General features: G+C 46.4%; 1 protein-coding gene across 10 annotated transcripts in view; it reads right to left on the bottom strand.

Moving 5' to 3' along the window:
* The window catches only part of TGFBR3 (transforming growth factor beta receptor 3), a 378593-nt gene that overhangs the window by 316323 nt on the left and 44222 nt on the right, over positions 1-18048 (bottom strand). For 7 of the 10 annotated variants that reach the window (XM_056523161.1, XM_056523160.1, XM_056523158.1 and 4 more), the window contains exons 3-4: positions 7061-7178; positions 2480-2556 (exon numbers count right to left, since the gene is read on the bottom strand). The gene's annotated coding sequence lies outside the window, so the exon portion shown is untranslated. Of the gene's footprint in view, positions 1-2479; positions 2775-7060; positions 7208-18048 lie in introns of those variants that run through there. The other 3 variants (XM_056523159.1, XM_056523164.1, XM_056523162.1) reach the window with 3 other exon arrangements.

Below are 18048 nucleotides of genomic sequence, written 5' to 3'. Positions count from 1 at the left end.
GCCAGAGTACCCCTTTAAATGGTATAAAACGGTGTTTTCCAACCAGCATGCCTCCAGCTGTTGCAAAACTATAACTCCCATCATGCCTTGACAGGAGTTGTAACCGCTGGAGGTACGCTTGTTGGTAAAACTGGTACAAATTAAAGAAGCTCTTGCACCTACATTACAGGAAAAAAATGCCAAAGGATGTCCCTGCATGCTGGGAGTTGTAGATTTGCAACAGCTGGAGACACACTATTTGGAAAACACTGACTTAGATATAAGACGTCCACATGGAGCAGTAAACGGACTGTGGCAGATGTTACAATGATCTAAATGGATAATGGATTTTCCGCTGCACGTCTGGTACAGTAGTTTGCCATTATTTTTTGCATTCCTCAGTATAATAAATATTTCCTGCGATCCAAATCTGAATTTCCATGTCAGTAAATGGCTCCGGCCCCTGATGTTGGTCGCAGCTAAACAATAACTCAAAGTTTTCTGTGTCTCGGTAACTTCTCTATTTCTCTTCTTTAGGGTTCCTCCATTTATTTATTTATTTTTTATTATTAACCTCCACAAGATACTCACGGACATAAACCGATGCGGGTCCGGCTGAAGACCCATCGTCCCGGTTATCATATTCATTCCAGACACAGATTCTTAACCCCTTAAGGACTCAGCGTTTTTCCGTTTTTGCATTTTCATTTTTTCCTCATCACCTTCTGAAAATCATAACGCTTTCAATTTTGCACCTAAAATTCCATATTATGGCTTATTTTTTGCGCCAACAAATTCTACTTTGCTGTGACATTAGTCATTTTACCAAAAAATCCACGGCGAAACGGAAAAAAAAATTCATTCAGAAAAAATTTCATTTTGTAAATTTTGGGGGCTTCCATTTCTACACAGTACATTTTTTGGTAAAAATGACACCTTATCTATATTCTGCAGGTCCGTACGGTTAAAATGATGCCCAACTTATATAGGTTTGATTTTATCGGACTTTGGAAAAAAATCATAACTACATGAAGGAAAATGTATACGTTAAAAATTCTTATCTTCTGACCCCTATAACTTTTTTATTTTTCTGCGCACGGGTTCCAAAGTTTTTATCGGTTCCATTTTTATATTCATCTGACTTTTTGATCGCTTTTTATTAATTTTTTCATGATATAAAAAGTGACCAAAAATACGCTATTTTGGACTTTGGAATTTTTTTGCGCGTACGCCATTGACCGTGCGGTTTAATTAATGATATATGTTTATAGTTTGGACATTTCCGCACGTGGCGATACCATATATGTTTATTTTTATTCACACTGGGGTTTTTTTTATGGGAAAAAGGGGGTGATTCAAACTTTTATTAGAGAAGGGGTTAAATGGCCTTTATTAACTTTTTTTTCCACTTTTGCAGTGTTATAGCCCCTATAGGGGACTATAACATTGCACACACTGATCTCTTACACTGATCATTGTTATCCCATAGGGACCTATAACACTGCACACACTGATCTCTTACACTGATCATTGTTATCCCATAGGAGGCTATAACACTGCACACACTGATCTCTTACACTGATCATTGTTATCCCATAGGGACCTATAACACTGCACACACTGATCTTTTACATTGATCACTGGTTTCTCATAGGAAACCAGTGATCAATGATTCTGCCGCTTGACTGCTCATGCCTGGATCTCAGGCACTGAGCAGTCATTCGGCGATCGGACACCAGGAGGCAAGGTAGGAGACCCTTCTCGTGTCCTACAGCTGTTCAGGACACCGCGGCGATCCCGAATAGCCCGCTGAGCTAACCGGCAGGGATTTACTTTCACGTTAGACGTGGCGTTCAACTTCGAATGCCGCGTCTAAAGGGTTAATAGCGCGCTATTAGCCACGGGTCCCGGCCGTTGTTAGAGGCCAGGCCCGACCCGCTATGACGCGGTACGTCTTTGGTCCTTAAGAGGTTAAATACCGGGATCGGGCGCAGGGCGTACAGGTACGCCCTGTGTCATTGGAAAGGGGATAAGATGTCTGATCTCGGCTACGGCACCCCAGACATCCGGTGCACAGAACGAACTTTGCTCTGTGCCGGATGACTGGGGATGCGGGGCGGAGGCTCGAGACATCACGGTTACGCCCCACTCGTGACGTCACGGCCACGCCCCCTCAATGCAAGTCTATGGGAGGGGGCGTGCATTCTGGGAGTTGTAGTTTTGCAACATCTGGAGGCACCGTAGTTGGGAAACACTGCCCTATGCGTTGACTGCTTAGGGATTGGAGCATCTTGTCAATTGGAAACAATATAGACGGAGTTTATATACTTTACATACTTTGGTTTGATTACATCCAGCTCCAAAACAAATCCTTCAAGAATTAGAAAAAGAAAACAATTGTTGGAATAAATGAATACAATCTGGATGGATGAAGTGGGTTTTACGTGGAGGGACGTGGCCCCTGTTAGAATAACAACTTTAATATTGCCTGTGTTGTTACCTTGAACTTTGGCTAACATACAGGGCTGAAGAATTACAAAATCTATTGGCAATCGCTGGCGTCTATGATGAAGGGCTCTGCTGAAATCAAGAAAAATGTGGATTTTAAAATGAAATATGCAGAAAAATTTGTTTTTAATGGGGTCAAAAATGCACAGAAATGAGTTTAAACAACACATTCCTATAAGGAAATAAACAACTTTAGACTGAAGGGAAAACATTTGAGAATCTTGAGCTCTGCTACATTTACTTTACTTCATTACTCGTTGCTAGAATATCAATTTATAGAAGTATTAAAGGAGATATCTTATGTAGAATTTATTTTCCAAAATGCACAGGCTGCTTGCAAATAAAAAAAATTTCATCCCCCCCCCCCCTTTATCTCCCTGTGCCACTTTATTCTCCCTTACCCCTTGTGCCACATCACTTTCTCCCTTCCCCATGTTGTTCTTCTTACCTGGCCCTGCTGGCTCAGGTGCAGGGGCTCTAAGCAGATTTAATTCTCTCCTGAAGTCCTCTGCGCTGCCCTCACTGAAAGGCTGTGAGCAGCGGTGGCTTCCAGCAGTGACGAGTGACACTCCTGATGTCACTCGTCAGTGCCCGCAGCCGCTGCTGCTCTCAGTGAGTGCAGCACAGAGGACACCAGGAGAATGTCAAACCCGCTGAAAGCCCCAACACCTGAGTCTGCTGGCCAGGTAAGAAGAACAACAGAGGGAGGGGGAGGGAAGGGAAAAAGTGATTTGGCACAAGGGGCAAGGGGGGATGATTTGGCACAGGGAGAATAAAATGGCAGAGGGTAATAAAAGGGTAATGCAATGGCACAGGGGGGGAATCAAGGGAAAATTATATGGCATAGGGTGTAATAAAGGGGGTTGATTTGGCAAAGGGGGAATAGGGTGACACGGGGATCAGTGGGAGAGGCGAATTATGTGGCCGTCTGACTTACAGAAGCAAACCCCCTGGGAGCCTGGGCCCTTTACTGGAGTATTGGCTGTACCCCTCTGATGGCGGCCCTGTGTACACGGTAGGGCCAGCACATAAGCCTGGTTGTCCCCTATTGGGAGTGTTTTGTCCCCTATAAGGTGCGTCCGCATCTGCTATTGATAGTGTCCCCTATTTGGAGGGTGCAAATACATTAAGTCTTATGGAACTCTGCCGGGGGAATAAAAAACTGTCCGCCCCTCTTGGGAGGGTTCCACTAAGGGAGATTTCACTGTATATATATCTACTCCTCATGTACACAAAGGATATTGTATGATAAATAGTTATCTGAAACCACAGATACACTATAAAGGGGTACTCCGGTGGGCAACGTGTTTTTCCGTTTTTGACTTACCCTATTTGTTTTGTTTCATTTCTATTCTTGTTGTTTAGGTGACTCTATTTCCGTTCTTTGTTGTCTTTTTATCCCCCACTTTGTTTTCCTATCTTTGCTTCTATTTCCTGTTTCTTGCTGTGCTGAAAACTACAAATCCCAGCATGCCACATGCATTGCTGGTTTGGGGCGGCTCCTTTTTTTTGTTTGTTTCGCCCTTTACCCATCCTACTATTTTCCCGGGTCGGCCCCTTATACACAGCACACTAATATAATCAGTCCTGGTTGGGATACACTGGCATACACACACAAAAGGGACTACAACTCCGAGCATGTGTCATTCAGGAGTCTTCAGTCTGTGGTATAACACCAGCATGCTGCCTCTGTAGTCTCCTGGGGGTTGTAGTTCACCACACCTCTTTAGGGCATACACCAGTGTTTCCCAACCAGGGTGGCTCCAGGTGTTGCAAAACTACAACTTCCAGCATGCCTGGACAGCCTTTGGGCATGCTAGGAGTTGTAGTTTTGCAACAGCTGGAGGCACACTGGTTTGGAAACACTGGTGTAACACGATGTGTATGCTGAATAGGCTAGAACAGTGTTTCCCAACCAGTGTGCCTCCAGCTGTTGCAAATCTACAACTCCCAGCATGTCCAAAGTCTGTCAGGGCATGCTGGGAGTTGTAGTTTTGCAACAGCTGGAGGCACACTGGTTTGTAAACACTAGCATACACACACACACACACACACACACAAAAGGGACTACAAATCCCAGCATGTGTCATTCAGGAGTCCCCCCCCCCCCCCCTTCACAAATAGAGATCATTCCCAGTATGAGATTTATTCCCCTACAGTCCATACATCCCCAGCCCGTGCACCTTCTCATCCTCCCCTTCACATAACACTTATCTTCTCTGTGTTCCTTCTCCTGTGCAGACCTGTGTCCTTACAATACAGAGCAGGGGGGAGGGGAGGAGCTGTGTACTCAGCTGGATGAGATGAGGGGGCGTGGCTTATTTTTCTCTGTGACATCTTGTCCACAACAGACTCAGAACTGTGGACAACAGTAAAAGAAAACCCTCTGAACTACAGAACTTCCTGCCCAACAAACAGGTAAGAAAAACACACACATGCTGCCAAAACATATAACACATGTATATTGCAAAAAAACTAAACTTACAAAGAAGATACCATATAGTAAAAAAAAAATGAACCACCGGAGTACCCCTTTAACCCCTTAAGGACTCAGGGTTTTTCAGTTTTTGCACTTTCGTTTTTTTCCTCCTTACCTTTTAAAAATCATAACCCTTTCAATTTTCCACCTAAAATTCATATTATGACTTATTTTTTGCGCCACCAATTCTACTTTGCAGTGACATCAGTCATTTTACCCAAAAATTCACGGCGAAACGGAAAAAAAATCATTGTGCGACAAAATCGAAGAAAAAACGCAATTTTGTAACTTTTGGGGGCTTCTGTTTCTACGCAGTGCATATTTCGGTAAAAATGACACCTGATCATTATTCTGTAGGTCCATACGGTTATAATGATCCCCTACTTATATAGGTTTGATTTTATCACACTTCTGGAAAAAATCATAACTACATGCAGGAAAATTTATACGTTTAAAAATGTCATCTTCTGACCCCTATAACTTTTTTATCTTTCCACGTACAGGGCGGTATGAGGACTCATTTTTTGCGCCGTGATTGGAAGTTTTTATCGGTACCATTTTTGTTTTGATCAGACTTTTTGATCACTTTTTATTAATTTTTTTAATGGTATAAAAAGTGACCAAAAATATGCTTTTTGGGACTTTTGAATTTTTTTACGCGTACATCATTGACCGTGCGGTTTAATTAACTATATATTTTTATAGTTCGGACATTTACGCACGCGGCGATACCACATATGTATATTTTTATTTACAATTTTATTTTTTTTATGGGAAAAGGGGGGTGATTCAAACTTTTATTAGGGAAGGGGTTAAATGATCTTTATTAACACTTTTTTTTTACTTTTTTTTTTTGCAGTGTTATAGGTCCCATAGGGACCTATAACACTGCACACACTGATCTCTTACACTGATCATTGTTATCCCATAGGGACCTATAACACTGCACACACTGATCTCTTATACTGATCATTATTATCCCATAGGGACCTATAACACTGCACACACTGATCTCTCATGCTGATCACTGGCATGTATTAACACGCCTGTGATCAGTGTTATCGGCGCTTGACTGCTCCTGCCTGGATCTCAGGCACGGAGCAGTCAGTCGTCGATCGGACACCGAGGAGGCAGGTAAGGTCCCTCCAAGTGTCCTGTAAGCTGTTCGGGATGCCGCGATTTCACTGCGGCGGTCCCGAACAGCCCTACTGAGCAGTCAGGTTACTTTCAATTTCATTTCAGACGCTGCGGTCAGCTTTGATCGCCGCGTCTGAAGGGTTAATACAGGGCATCACCGCGATCGGTGATGTCCTGTATTAGCCGTAGGTTCCGGCTGTTGATAGCCGCCGGGACCGACCCGATATGACGCGGCATATCGCGGGAGCCGGCGGAGGACGTACATATACGTCCTTCGTCGTTAAGGGGTTAAAGGGGTACTCCCGTGGAAAACTTTTTCTACTTTTTTATTTATTTATTTATTTTTAAATCAACTGGTGCCAAAAAGTTAAACAGGTTTGTAAATTACTAATATTAAAAAATCTTAATCCTTCCAGTACTTATTAGCTGCTGAATACGACAGAGGAAATTTTTTTCTTTTTGGAACACAGAGCTCTCTGCTGACATCACAAGCACAGTGCTCTCTGCTGACATCTCTGTCCATTTTAGGAACTGTCCAGAGAGTACAAATGTTTAACTTTCTGGCACCAGCTGATTTAAAAAAAAAAAAAAAGTTTTCCACCGGAGTACCCCTTTAAAGGGGTACTCCGCTGCTCCAGCGTTCGGAATATTTAGCTCCAAACGCTTGGAGCAGGCGGCAGGGGTCGTGACATCACTGCTATGCCCCTCGTGACATCATGCCACACCCCCTCAATGCAAGTCTATGGGTGGGGGCGTGGCATCCGCCACGCCCCCTCCCATAGACTTGCATTGAGGGGGCGTGGCGTGACAGTGACTTCACGACCCCCACTGCCCACTCCAAGCATTCTAAACGAATGTCGGGTACTGCGCAGAGATCGCAGGGGTCCCATAGAGGACAAGCTGTATAGGGACGGAGTACCCCTTTAAGATCTCTTCTCGATGAACAAATCCTCTCACCTGTATAATGATATATAGCAGTGATAAACACAACTTGTTCCTGGAAATCAGATTTCTCGGTAAAGTGCTGGATAACCTTGTCCAGAGATATCCGAAAAAAACATTTGGAACTTAACACCTGAACCGGGGTACAAAGAACAAAGACTCAATCCGGTGATAAACATCCTCCGATATTACATTTTCAAGGATAACCTATTGATTTTCACATTATAAGCTCAACAAATTAATTACATTAAAAGAAATTGTAAAAACCACCTGTGGAAATGGTCGCTAACAAGGTGACAAAGAGGATGTAATGCTTCGTGACATTTCACTCAATAAGGAAAGACCTTGGGTCAAGGTTCTGTTACTTCTAAATATGAGAATCTCCTGTGACCATAGTCAGGGGGTCTAAGGCCAAACATGAATTTCAAGGGAATAAAAAATAATAAAAAAAAAAAAACGAACAGAAGTTTCAAAGGTTTATTACAGGATACTGTTCCGGCTTTCCTTTTTTTTATTTTTATACTGCAGACTTTTTGGTGTATTCTAGGGATGAGCGACTCGAATCTGACCAATCCAAATTCGTTACGAATTTCAGGAAAAATTTGATTCGCAACGAATGCGAATATCGCCGCGATTCGATCGCGCAAATTGCTTCATTAAACTCCATTTAGTGCGGTCCAGGCTCCAGGGCATCTAAAATGGTGGATCCACATGTGAGGACATAGTGCAAGGAATCCTTGGAAGGCGGGACCAAGGATAGGCGGGATGACCCCGAATCACATGCAGGATGCAGCCTATCAGCAGCCAGTCACATGAGATGTCACAGCCCTATATAATCGGCAGCCATCTTACGGCCAGTAACTTCAGCCTTTTATTGCAGAGAGAGAGAGAGAGGGACAGAGAGCAGTGTGTGTTGCACAGAAAAGTATTTTTACAGCAGCGATTCACCTCAAGCCCAAATCCAGCCTAGAAGCACTGATAGGGAAGGGAGTGAGATTGAGAGAGAAAGTGCAATTTTGGGTGTAGTACACAGTGACTATGTGCTGCAGCACTGGTGTGTACAACAACTGAAAAGCTAATAGTAGGCAGCCAGTTAGGGTGAGCAGAGCACTAAAAGCATATTGTCCTCTATTAAGTGTAACCTGTGCTTACATCTAAGTTGTGTACCATTTTGTTCCTGTTAAAGTCTTAAGGGCCTAGTTACTGTGAAAGGCCAGCCAAAGGTACACACCTGTTGGTGTTGTAGACAAATACTGTTTTAAGCGTACTGGAGCGCATTGTCCTCCCCTCATTAGTGCATACCATATACGTACATCTAAGTGGTGTACAAATTGGTTCCTGTTAAAGTCTTAAGGGCATAGATACTGTGAAAGGCCAGCCAAAACTACATACCTGTTGGTGTTGTAGACAAATACTGTTTTAAGCGTAGTGAAGCGTATTGCACTCCCCTCATATATGCACTAAGTATGTCAGGCAGAGAAGTGCCAGGACGTGCACAGAGGAGTGGCAGAGGTCTAAATTCATCATGCAGAGGTCGCAGCAGACTAGGGGTGATTGGCAGCAGGAGTCGCAATGAGAGGCCTGCGCTCCCAATATCAGCTAGTGGTTGTGTCTCGACCAGCAACCCATCTGCCGTCATCGATTGGTTACTACGGTCATCCACTTCATCACAAGTGACATCTGACACCCCCATTCAACAGTCGGTGGGTTCCTCAGACACAACCCTCAGTTGGCATGGTCCGGGAGCAGTCCCTGTCCTCCAACTGCCTCTGTCCTATGCTGTTCCCTCTCCTACAGAAGAATCTTATGCTGTGGGTTCAGCTCCACTATTCAGTGAGGACGATCTAATAGAGGACAGTCAGCAGCTACTGCCCAGCCAAGAAGGGGAGGAGACATCCGCTGCTTCCTCCGCTAGGCGGCCAATTAGTGATGCGGAGAGTGACGTGGGAGGCGGTGTTGCGAGTGTTCAGGGTCCTGAAGCAGATACTAATGAGGAACCTGAGGAGGACATCAGTGACGTGCAGACACAACTCGACGATGATGAAGTCGATCACAATTGGTAGCCGGGTGCAGAAGGGGCTTCATCATCATCAGAAGAGAGTTGCAGGTTGCCCTTGAGGCAGCAGCTGAGCCAGCAAGGGGATAGCATGGTTGGCAGTCAGCATGGTGGCAGAAGTGAAAAGTCTGGAGCCAAACATGCCCGGGGTAGACCACCTGCTTCACAGCAGCCTACCTACCCGGGAGGTAGTGGAACAGGGGTTCCTGGAGTCGTCCAGTAGCAATCAATTAGTGCGGACTGTTGGTGGGAAAATCAGCTACTCGGCAATGTGGCAGTTTTTCATCAAGCATCAGGAGGATGTTAACCTGGCCACATGCAAGATGTGTTGGCAGAAGGTGAAGCGTGGCCAGGGCCCCAATGTCGGCACCACGGCCCTGCATCAACATGTGCAGCATCACCATAAAGCGGCCTGGAAGCACCGTGGCTCCAATGTGATGGTCCAGCCTGCTGCAGGGGTGTACTGCATAGTGATCATCGCATATATATTGCAGCAACATCATGCGCCATTGGTCACCTGATTCGTAGAGAACTGAGAGCACATACCCAGCACTCTGCTGACAGCATAGGGCTAACGTAGGCAGCCTTAGGAGCGTATCCCTGTGCATAAGAGCGCATGCGCAGCTTTCCTCTGCTACACAGTTAGCGTAGGAAGGCTAGCGTATGTAGGCGCATGCGCAGTTGTTCAGAGTAGTCTGTAGAAAACTGTGTGCGCATGCGTACGTAGTTAGAGTAGGTAGCAGGCTGGGAGAGAGGGAAACCATCGTAGGGTTAGTGTAGTTTAACATTAGTGTAGCGTAGCTAGCTTAGATTGTAACATAGTTAGCGTAGCTTAGGTTTTATAGTGAAAGGAGGTAGGTTATAGGTTTTAAAGTAAGGAGACTACAACTCCCAGCATGCCCAGGCATGCTGGAAGTTGTAGTTTTCCATGTTTTACAGTGAAGGGACCACAACTCCCAGCATGCCCAGACAGCTAAAGGCTGTCCAGGCAGGATGGGAGTTGTACTTTTACACAGGTATAGAGTAGTTAACGTAGCGTAGTGTTAGCGCAGTTTTAGCGTATTTAGCGTAGTGTAGTGTTAGTGCAGTTTTAGCCTAGTTAGTGTAGCATAGTGTTAGCACAGTGTTAGCGTATTTAGCGTAGCTTAGTGTTAGCGCATTTTTTGCCTAGGTAGCGTAGCATAGTGTTAGCACAGTGTTAGCGTATTTACCGTAGTGTAGTGTTAGCGCAGTTTTAGCCTAGTTAGCGTAGCATAGTGTTAGCGCAGTTTTATGCTAGTTAGCATGGTGAAGTGTTAGCGCAGTTTTAGCCTAGTTAGCGTAGCATAGTGTTAGCGTAGTTTTACACAGGATTAGCCTAGTTAGCATAGCGTAGTGCGAGTATGTCCTTGTATGTTAAAGTAGCAGAGGCGAGTGCGCCTTGAGCTGCGCTAGTTAGTTCATTAGGGATATACAGGTATCCGGTGATCAGAAGGCCACTTACTCACCTCCGTTCCTCCGTCACTAGACATGGAGCAACACAGGAAGATAACAGAGCTGGAACAGGGGTGGTAAGTTAGGCTCTCCAGGGGGAGAACTCCCAAAAATGTACTAACCCATTTTTTGTGTTTTTCTTCTCTTCTCGTTTTAAATGCGTGAATATGGCGGACTACGTCAGATTCGGTGGACTACGATGATGACCTGCAATTTTTTTTGTTTTGCTTTAATAAAATGGTTAACGAGGCCTGTGGGGGAGTGTTTTTCCTTATAAAAATGTTTTAACTTGTGTTTTATTTTTTATTTTTATTACTTTACAGGGTTAGTAGTGGAAGCCGTCTTATAGATGGAGTCCATTACTAGGCCAGGGCTTAGCTTTAGCCCCAAAAACAGCTAGCACTAACCCCCAATTATTACCCTGGTACCCACAGCCGCAGGGGTACCGGGAAGAGCCGATACCAACAGGCCCAGAGTGCCAAATATGGCGGTCTTGGGCCTAGGCGGTAACAGGCTGGCGTTATTTAGGCTGGTAAGGGCCGGTAACAATGGTCCTCGCCCACCCAGGTAATGTCAGGCTGTTGTTGTTTGCTTGGTATCTGGCTGAAAATGAAAAGACGGGGAACCACACACTTTTTTTTTAAATAAAAAAAAAATAAAAAAAAAACATGTGGGGTTCCCTGCCTTTTCAACTACGCTAACACTATGCTACGCTAAACCTGTGTAAAACCATGCTAACACTACGCTAACTACACTAAAACTGCACTAACACTAAGCTACGCTAACTAGGCTAACACTACGCTACGCTAACTACGCTAAAATTGCGCTAACGCTACGCTAACTACTCTATACCTGTGTAAAACTACAACTCCCATCCTGTCTGAACAGCCGTTAGCTGTTAGGGCATGCTGGGAATTGTGGCCCCTTCACTGAAAAACATGCAAAACTTCAACTTCCAGCCTGCTACCTACTCTAACTACGTACGCATGCGCGCAGTTTTCTACAGATTACTCTGAACAAGTAGCGGAGGAAAGCTGCGCTTGCGCTCTTATGCACAGGGCTAAGCTCCTAAAGCTGCCCTACGCCGTCAGTGGAGTGCTGCGTATGCGCTCTGTTTTCTACAAATTGAGGCAAACTTTAACGGCTGTTCGGCTGACGTCTGAGGAATGAGAGCTGAGGGAAGTTTGTCTGAGGTGTGACAGAGGTTTGCCTGAGGGCTAAGGGAGGTTTGTCTGAGGTGTGATAGAGGTTTGTCTGAGAGCTGAGGGAAGTTTGTCTGAGGTGTGACAGAGGTTTGTCTGAGGGCTGAGGGAAGTTTGTCTGAGGTATGACGGAAGTTTGTCTGAGGTATGATGGAGGTTTGTCTGAGGTATGACGGAGGTTTGTCTGAGGAATGACGAAGGTTTGTCTGAGGTATGAGGGAGGTTTGTCTGAGGTATGATGGAGGTTTGTCTGAGGAATGACGGAGGTTTGTCTGAGGTATGACAGAGGCTTGTCTGTGGAATGACGGAGGTTTGTCCGAGGTATGACGGAGGTTTGTCCGAGGTTTGAGGCAGGTTTGTCTGAGGTATGATCGAGGTTTGAGGGAGGTTAAGCTTAGGGTGTAATGTGGGAGGATTTTGTTTATGTCTGAAGGAGGAGAGAGATTTGGCTGACGGATGATAGAGGTTAACAGGATGTACGATGGAGGTGGCGAGATTACTCTGTTGGAGGACGGATTTTGAGGATGAGGGAGGAGGAATGAAAGCTATTTGGCTGACGCCTGATTATGTCTTAATATAATGTCTTAATATGGACACCGTACACCTAGGCCATTAACCATGTTGTCCGATCACCCGCACTATAACCCGATAAACTGGAGTATAATGTGGGTGAACAGGAAACCGGTGCGGGGTTTCTGACCTATATACGTACCTGAAGTCCGGCGTGCGGTCCCTCTGAAGTTTAACTTCTTCCAGCACTGAACTGCACACTGGAGGCGGGCCGTCTGGCTGGATTTGAATATTCATCGGTGCTGGTCACGTGAGCGCTTATGCCACCTGAGCGCTCACGTGGCCAGCACTGATGAATATTTAAATCCAGACAGTGGGCCCGTCTCCATCTCGAAATTCAGTGCTGGAAGAAGCCAAACTTCAGAGGGACCAGGCTCCGGACTGAATGTACGTATATTATTCAGAGACCCCGCACTGGTCTCCTGTTCACTTGTACTATAACCCGGTGTATCGGATTTAGTGTGGGTGAGACGTTGATCCAGGGATTTATTCTGATGCCAAATTTGGAGTTGGAAAGGAACTTCTCCTCCTTAGTGTGGGGCAATAGGCTTCTGCATCATAAGGGTTTTTAGCCTTCCTCTGGATCAACACAGTAGGTTATAGGTTGGAATTAATAGATCCTTGCCTAGTTTTTGACCTTATTAACTATGGAACTATATATATGATTAATGGAATGACTATTGTAACATACAGTGGTCCCTCAACATACGATGGTAATTCTTTCCAAACGACCCATCGTTTGTCGAATCCATCGTATGTTGAGGGATCCGTGCAATGTAAAGTATAGGAAGTTATACTCACCTGTTCCAGCCGCTCCAGACCGCGTCCTCACCGCTCCCGATGCTGTCCCGCTGCTCCGGCGTCTTCTTCGGGATCCTCCGGCTTTTTCGGCATCTTCTCCGGTGTCCCGGCTTCGCTTTCTGGTGACGTTATTACGTTGCGGCGCCGGGATGGCGTGCACACGACGTAATAACAACGACGGAAAGCGAGGCCCGGACCTTGGAGAAGATGCAGAAAACACCGGAGGATCGCGAAGTGGACCCGGAGCAGCGGGGATAGGTAAGTGAACCTGTCCGGGATGCTGAAACTGCTATCCGACAGCAGCTTAAGCATTTTGCGCTGTCGGATAGCAGTTAATGCGATGGCCCCGACATATAAAAGCATCGTATGTGTTACGCCGAGCGCTCCGGGTCCCCGCTCCCCCCCGGGGCGGTCAGACCTGCTGACCGGGTGCGCTGCAATGTCTCTCTCAGCCGGGATGCGATTCGCGATGCGGGAGGCGCCCGCTCGCGATGCGCATCCCGGCTCCCGTACCTGACTCGCTCCCCGTCGGTCTTGTCCCGGCGCGCGCGGCCCCGCTCCTTAGGGCGCGCGCGCCGGGTCTCTGCAATTTAAAGGGCCACTGCGCCACTGATTGGCGCAGCAGGCTTAATTAGTGTGTTCACCTGTGCACTCCCTATTTATACATCACTTCCCCTGCACTCCCTTGCCAGATCTTGTTGCCATTGTGCCAGTGAAAGCGTTTCCTTGTGTGTTCCTAGCCTGTGTTCCAGACCTCCTGCCGTTGCCCCTGACTACGATCCTTGCTGCCTGCCCTGACCTTCTGCTACGTCCGACCTTGCTCTTGTCTACTCCCTTGTACCGCGCCTATCTTCAGCAGTCAGAGAGGTTGAGCCGTTGCTGGTGGATACGACCTGGTTGCTACCGCCGCTGCAAGACCATCCCGCTTTGCGGCGGGCTCTGGTGAATACCAGTAGCAACTTAGAACCGGTCCACCAACACGGTCCACGCCAATCCCTCTCTGGCACAGAGGATCCACCTCCAGCCAGCCGAATCGTGACAGTAGATCCGGCCATGGATCCCGCTGAAGTCCCACTGCCAGTTGTCGCCGACCTCACCACGGTGGTCGCCCAGCAGTCGCAACAGATAGCGCAACAAGGCCACCAGCTGTCTCAACTGACCGTGATGCTACAGCAGCTTTTACCACAACTCCAGCAACAATCTCCTCCGCCAGCTCCTGCACCTCCTCCGCAGCGAGTGGCCGCTTCCGGCCTACGATTATCCTTGCCGGATAAATTTGATGGGGACTCTAAGTTTTGCCGTGGCTTTCTTTCACAATGTTCCCTGCACTTGGAGATGATGTCGGACCAGTTTCCTACTGAAAGGTCTAAGGTGGCTTTCGTAGTCAGCCTTCTGTCTGGGAAAGCTCTGTCATGGGCCACACCGCTCTGGGACCGCAATGACCCTGTCACTGCCTCTGTACACTCCTTCTTCACGGAGATTCGAAGTGTCTTTGAGGAACCTGCCCGAGCCTCTTCTGCTGAGACTGCCCTGCTGAACCTGGTCCAGGGTAATTCTTCTGTTGGCGAGTACGCCATCCAATTCCGTACTCTTGCCTCCGAATTATCCTGGAATAATGAGGCCCTCTGCGCGACCTTTAAAAAAGGCCTATCCAGCAACATTAAAGACGTGCTGGCCGCACGAGAAATCCCTGCTAACCTGCATGAACTTATTCATCTGGCCACCCGCATTGACATGCGTTTTTCCGAAAGGCGTCAGGAGCTCCGCCAGGATATGGACTTTGTTCGCACGAGGCTGTTTCTCTCCCCGGCTCCTCTCTCCTCTGGTCCTCTGCAATCCGTTCCTGTGCCTCCCGCCGTGGAGGCTATGCAAGTTGACCGGTCTCGCTTGACACCTCAAGAGAGGACACGACGCCGCATGGAGAATCTGTGCCTGTACTGTGCCAGTACCGAACACTTCTTGAAGGATTGTCCTATCCGTCCTCCCCGCCTGGAAAGACGTACGCTGACTCCGCACAAAGGTGAGACAGTTTTTGATGTCAACTCTGCTTCTCCACGCCTTACTGTGCCTGTGCGGATATCTTCCCCTTACCTCTTATCTCGGAACTCTTTGATCGCCTACAAGGTGCCCACATCTTTACCAAACTGGACTTAAGGGGGGCTTATAACCTCATCCGCATCAGGGAGGGGGACGAATGGAAGACTGCATTTAACACCAGAGATGGACACTTTGAGTATCTGGTCATGCCCTTTGGCCTGTGCAACGCCCCTGCCGTCTTCCAAGACTTTGTTAATGAAATTTTTCGTGATCTCTTATATTCCTGTGTTGTGGTTAATCTGGACGATATTCTGATTTTTTCTGCCAACTTAGAAGAACACTGCCAGCATGTCCGCATGGTTCTTCAGAGACTTCGGGACAATCAACTTTATGCCAAAATGGAGAAATGTCTCTTTGAATGTCAATCTCTTCCTTTCGTAGGATACTTGGTCTCTGGTCAGGGACTACAAATGGACCCAGATAAACTTTCTGCCGTCTTAGATTGGCCACGCCCCTCCGGACTCCGTGCTATCCAACGTTTTTTGGGGTTTGCCAATTATTACAGACAATTTATTCCACACTTTTCCACTATTGTGGCTCCTATCGTGGCTTTAACCAAGAAAAATGCCAATCCCAAGTCCTGGTCTCCACAAGCGGAAGACGCATTTAAACATCTCAAGTCTGCCTTTTCTTCTGCTCCCGTGCTCTCCAGACCTGACCCATCTAAACCCTTCCTATTGGAGGTAGATGCTTCCTCAGTGGGAGCTGGAGCTGTCCTTCTACAAAAAAATTCTTCCGGGCATGTTGTTACTTGTGGGTTTTTTTCTAGGACCTTCTCTCCAGCAGAGAGAAATTACTCCATCGGGGATCGAGAACTACTGGCCATTAAATTGGCGTTTGAGGAATGGAGGCATCTGCTGGAGGGATCAAAATTTCCAGTTATCATATACACTGATCACAAGAATCTCTCCTATCTCCAGTCTGCCCAACGACTGAACCCTCGCCAGGCCAGGTGGTCGTTGTTCTTTGCCCGTTTTAACTTTGAAATTCATTTTCGCCCTGCTGACAAGAACATTAGGGCCGATGCCCTCTCTCGTTCTTCTGATGCCTCTGAAGTAGAGGTCTCTCCGCAACACATCATTCCTCCGGACTGTCTGATCTCCACTTCTCCAGCCTCCATCAGGCAAACTCCTCCAGGGAAGACCTTCGTTTCTCCACGCCAGCGTCTCGGGATTCTCAAATGGGGACACTCCTCCCATCTCGCAGGCCATGCGGGCATCAAAAAATCCTTGCAACTCATCTCTCGTTTTTATTGGTGGCCGACTCTGGAGACGGATGTTGTTGATTTTGTGCGGGCCTGTACTGTCTGTGCCCGGGATAAGACTCCTCGCCAGAAGCCTGCTGGCCTCCTTCATCCTCTGCCCGTTCCCGAACAGCCTTGGTCACAGATTGGTATGGACTTTATTACAGACTTGCCCTCATCCCGTGGCAACACAGTTGTTTGGGTGGTCGTTGATCGATTTTCCAAGATGGCACATTTTATTCCTCTTCCTGGTCTTCCTTCAGCGCCTCAGTTGGCAAAGCAATTTTTTGTACACATTTTTCGCCTTCATGGATTGCCCACGCATATCGTCTCGGATAGAGGCGTCCAATTCGTGTCTAAATTCTGGAGGGCCCTCTGTAAACAGCTCAAGATTAAATTAAACTTCTCTTCTTCTTATCATCCCCAATCCAATGGGCAAGTAGAAAGAATTAATCAGGTCCTGGGTGACTATTTACGGCATTTTGTTTCCTCCCGCCAGGATGACTGGGCAGATCTTCTACCATGGGCCGAATTCTCATACGACTTCAGAGTCTCCGAATCTTCTGCTAAGTCCCCATTTTTCGTGGTGTACGGCCGTCACCCTCTTCCCCGCTTCCCTACTCCCTTGCCCTCTGGTTTGCCCGCTGTGGATGAAGTGACTCGTGATCTTTCCACCATATGGAAAGAGACCCAAAATTCTCTTTTACAGGCTTCATCCCGGATGAAAAGATTTGCTGATAAGAAAAGAAGAACTCCCCCCATTTTTGCTCCCGGAGACAAGGTATGGCTCTCTGCTAAATATGTCCGCTTTCGTGTCCCCAGTTACAAACTGGGACCACGCTATCTTGGTCCTTTCAAAGTCTTGTGCCAGATCATCCCTGTCTCTTACAAACTCCTTCTTCCTCCTTCTCTTCGTATTCCCAATGCCTTCCATGTCTCTCTCCTTAACCCCTTAAGGACCGGAGGTTTTTCCGTTTTTGCATTTTCGTTTTTTGCTCCTTGCCTTTAAAAAATCATAACTCTTTCAAATTTACACCTAAAAATCCATATGATGGCTTATTTTTTGCGCCACCAATTCTACTTTGTAATGACGTCAGTCATTTTGCCCAAAAATCTATGGTGAAGCGGGAAAAAAAATCATTGTGCGACAAAATTGAAAAAAAAATGCTGTTTTGTAACTTTTGGGGGCTTCCGTTTCTACGTAGTACATTTTTCGGTAAAAATGACACCTGATATGTATTCTGTAGGTCCATACGATTAAAATGATCCCCTACTTATATAGGTTTGATTTTGTCGGACTTCTGGAAAAAATCATAACTACATGCAGGAAAATTAATACGTTTAAAATTGTCATCTTCTGACCCCTATAACTTTTTTATTTTTCCGTGTATGGGGCGGTATGAGGGCTCATTTTTTGCGCCGTGATCTGAAGTTTTTAACGGTACCATTTTTGCATTGATAGGACTTATTGATCACTTTTTATTCATTTTTAAATGATATAAAAAGTGACCAAAAATGCACTATTTTGGACTTTGGAATTTTTTTGCGCGCACGCCATTGA

The sequence above is a fragment of the Hyla sarda genome, chromosome 6, assembly GCF_029499605.1.
Source record: "Hyla sarda isolate aHylSar1 chromosome 6, aHylSar1.hap1, whole genome shotgun sequence".
NCBI lineage: Eukaryota > Metazoa > Chordata > Amphibia > Anura > Hylidae > Hyla > Hyla sarda.
This window is presented reverse-complemented; position numbering and strand designations above follow the sequence as displayed.